The sequence below is a fragment of the Tachyglossus aculeatus genome, chromosome 2 (assembly GCF_015852505.1).
Source record: "Tachyglossus aculeatus isolate mTacAcu1 chromosome 2, mTacAcu1.pri, whole genome shotgun sequence".
NCBI classification, from domain to species: Eukaryota; Metazoa; Chordata; class Mammalia; order Monotremata; family Tachyglossidae; genus Tachyglossus; species Tachyglossus aculeatus.
Window position 1 is genome coordinate 90,909,005 of NC_052067.1, and position 4,229 is coordinate 90,913,233.

The 4,229-nt window shown below is 43.4% G+C and overlaps 1 non-coding gene across 1 annotated transcript; it reads right to left on the minus strand.

The window, feature by feature from the left end:
• Positions 1 to 1,219: 1,219 nt before the first annotated feature.
• Positions 1,220 to 1,357, minus strand: LOC119925026. Its single transcript, XR_005449698.1, has one exon. It is a non-coding gene; the product is annotated as a small nucleolar RNA SNORA7 (small nucleolar RNA).
• Positions 1,358 to 4,229: the final 2,872 nt, after the last annotated feature.

Below are 4,229 nucleotides of genomic sequence, written 5' to 3' on the forward strand. Positions count from 1 at the left end.
CCAAGCACTTAGTAATAATAATAATAACAATAATAATAACAATAATAATAATGGCATTTATTAAGCGCTTACTATGTGCAAAGCACTATTCTAAGCACTGGGGAGGATACAAGGTGATCAGGTTGTTCCGGGGCATGGTGGGCTCACAGTCTTCATCCCCAGTTTCCAGATGAGGTAACTGAGGCACAGAAAAGTGAAGTGACTTGCCCAAAGTCACACAGCTGACAGTTGGTGGAGCTGGGATTTGAACCCATGACCTCTGACTCCAAAGCCCGGGCTCTTTCTACTGAGCCACGCTGCTGTACACAGTAAGTGCTCAACAAATACGATTGAATGAATGGAGTAGCACACCTATTTTGGTTCCTAGACCAAAACTTTGGGAACCCCCATAAAAAAATTTAAACCTACATTGGAGCCACTGTCAATGCACTCGGTATTTTATCCCCAACAAGGGGACTGGGATGCCTGGAGGAAAGGTATGATGAGTGCTCAAGTGGATACTGTGACAACCACTCCCACTAGCCCCCACACTTAAGGCAGGAAGGAGGAAGCCAGGAGAGTCAATCACTCCACAGTGTCCTTCCCTGAAGTCTTGTCTTGTCTTATGCTGTCTAGTCATCTCCAACCCACAGCAACGCCATGGACACAGCTCTTCCAGAACGCTCCACCTCCATTCATTCATTCAATCGTATTTATTGAGCGCTTACTGTGTGCAGAGCACTGTACTAAGCACTTGGGAAGTACAAGCTGGCAACATATAAAGACGGTTCCTACCCAACAACGGTCTCACAGTCTAGCAGGGGGAGACAGACAACAAAATAAAACATGTAGACAGGTGTCGAGTCGACAGAACAAGTAGAATTAAAGCTAGATGCACATCATTAACAAAATCAATAGAATATTAAATATATACAAGTAAAATGAATAGAGTAATAAATCTGTACAAACATATATACAGGTGCTGTGAGGAGGGGAAGGAGGTAAGTCGGGGGGGATGGGGAGGAGGAGAGGAAAAAGGTGGCTCAGTCTGGGAAGGCCTCTTGGAGGAGGTGAGCTCGCATCAGGAGCTCCAACTGCAATCGTTCTGGTAGTGGATCTGTAGAGTCTTCTTGGTAAAAATATAGAAGTGGTTTACCATTGCCTTCTTCTGCGCAGTAAACTTGAGTCTCCACCCTCGATTCTCTTCCGTGCTGCTGCTGCCCAGCACAGGTGAGGTTTAACTTGAAGTAGATTGTCTTTCAATCGTTAGCCACTGGCCAAGCTAAGAATGGAATGGGTAGGCCTCTGCATGACTCTCCCTCCAGTAGCCAAGACTGGTAGAATATTAGAAACTCTCCAGGTGTGATACTGAGAAGGGCCAACCCATCAAAGAGAAGAATTGGGGAAAGAGAAAAGCAAGGTGGGAAGATTGTCTCTGTTGCTGAACTGTACTTTCCAAGTGCTTAGTACAGTGCTCTGCTCACAGTAAGCACTCAATAAATATGATTGTATAAATGAAGGAATGAAGAACAGTGAGAACCTTAGCCATCTTGAGTCAAGGGGAAACAAACTGGTGTTCTTGGGAGAGGAGGACACAGGACAGCTCATGCTGTGGACCCTGGATAGACATAGGGCATGGGAAGGGATCAGAGATGATCCCTATAGGTTCAAGGTGAGACAAATGTGAGCCCCAGGATGACTAAAGAGAAGTTCAGAAGGTCATGGTGGGAATAGAATTAGATCTAGGGAAAGACATTTTAACTCGGATTTGCTTTGGTTCTTACCTTATTAAGAATACATTAAATATCGAGAGATATCAGATCTTGGTGTCTGACTGTGGCGGGAGCTGGGACAGATGTTCTGGGAGACCTAAGAGACATGTGACCTGGGGAGCCAAGAGCAGGAGTACTTTGCCCATGGGTCTCCTGCAGCCAGTCCCAGGAAAGGGGCGGTAGGCCAGTCCTCAATGATCATGGCATAGTGGATAGAGCACGGCCCTGGGAGTCAGAAGGTCATGGGTTCCGATCCCGCCTCTGCCATTCGTCTGTTGTGTGACCTTGGGCAAGTAATTTCATTTCTCTGTGCCTCATTTCCCTCATCTGTAAAATGGGGATTGAAGCTGTGAGCCCCACATTGGACAGGGACTGTGTCCAACTTGACTTGCTTGTATAATAGTAACAATGATGATATTTGTTAAGTGCTTACTATGTGCAACACACTGTTCTAAGTGCTGGAGAGGTTACAAGGCGATCAGGTTGTCCTATGGGGGCTCACAGTTTCAATTCCCATTTTACAGATGAGGTAAGTACTCCAGTGCTTAGTTCAGTGCCAGGTAAATAATAAGCGCTTACAAATACCACAGTTATTATCATCATTACTATTATGCTTCTATTCCGTATAGAAGGGGCAACAAGAGGGGCGCAGGGACTTGGAGAACAGTGAGTAGGACATCTCAAAACCTGTAGTAAAAAAATGAGAAATTCGTAGTGCTTTAGGACCCAGGGAAGATTGACCGTGGTCTGGCATATATACAGTAATTCCTGAGTTCTTTTAGCCAGGATTTAGTGCTGAAAACCCCCAGTGATGTCATAGACACCACCCAAAACCCCTAGCTTAGTCCTCTTCCTTCTAAACTTCTCCATCTATTTACCCAACATAGACCTCTCATCCATTAATTTATCCAAACTATTTTTGACCCTTTTGATTGTTGTGTCTTCAGAAATGTTATTTGGTAGTCCTACTTCTTAAGAGCTTGTTTTTGATTTTTTCTGGTTTCTCCTTTTTGAATTTTACTTTGGAATTTGTTTAATTCAAACAAATTTAAGAGAAGCAGCGTGGCTCAGTGGAAAGTGCCCGGGCTTTGGAGTCAGAGGTCATGGATTCAAATCCCAGCTCCGCCTCTTGTCAGCTGTGTGACTCTGGGCAAGTCACTTAACTTCTCTGGGCCTCAGTTACCTCATCTGTAAAATGGGGATGAAGACTGTGAACCCCCGTGGGACAACCTGATCACCTTGTAACCTCCCCAGCACTTAGAACAGTGCTTTGCACATAGAAAGTGCTTAATAAATGCCATTATTATTATTATTATTTAATAGTTACCAATTCTGCTTTTGCCTTAAACAAAAAATAGGCTGCTCTTTTGATGGGCCTGTAAAAATTTTCACTGAAGTTCTGAGGATTGTAGGACTTGAGACAAGGAGTAGAGATGAAAGGAAAACACATCCTATCCTGTGAGGACTGCCCAATATGTTAAAGATTGACAGCATGCTGGATTTTGGGAAATTTTGTGCTTTTTCACTATCTAGTAGATAATGGTTCCCCACCTCAAGGTAGTGGTTATGAGCCACGTGGCATTTAATCACCAAGAGTAATAATGGATGGACTGTGAAAAAAATCATATATCACCCCAAATTATTTCCAATAACACCTGGTAGTTAGGGCATCTCACTGAATTCAGGAACAAGTGAGGTTTCTGCAAATCAGTAATTACAGTGACTTACAGGTCATTACTTAGAGGAAGAGCAGGTCTTTGAGAGAAAGGGAGGACAAAAAATAGAGAAAATGCTTCCTCCCTTGGATTTAAAAAGGTCTACTTGATCTTCTAGAAGGTCTAGAGGATTCTGGGAAATGGTATTCTCAGAAAGGAAAGGGTTACAGAAATAGACTTCTTTACTTCATCAGACCCCTTTGTTCAGATCTGCCTCCCATATGCACTGGGATATTTACCAAGCTTCGCCTACACAGTATATAAGCTCATGGAAATATTGTTGCTTTAGGAAACGGGGGAAGAGCCAGAAAGAACCATATTGCCTTCCTCTGAGAATAATGACAGCTCTCTTGAAGAATCACATTGAAAATGTGTTTTCAGGCAAGAATCAGGTAACCACCTCTCTACTTCAGGAGTCCTGCGTCATTGCTGTGAATGGCTAAGTAGAAGAGCCCAAGAAAACTACTGAATTTCTCTCTGAAGAGAGCGATTCTCTTTAGATCCCACAAAGGTGTCATCAGCTGAGAATGTATACACCTTCTCTTGCTGAACAAACCTTCCACCTGCCATACTGCATCAAGAAAGTTAACTAAATAAACACCTAGGGATAATGTGAAAAAAATCAATTGGAATTAAACCGTGTGAGTCCATTCATTCATTCAATTGCATTTATTGTACACCTACTGTGTGCAGAGCACTGTGCTGAGCGCTTGGGAAGTACAAGTTGGCAACATATAGAGATGGTCCCTACCCAACAACGGGC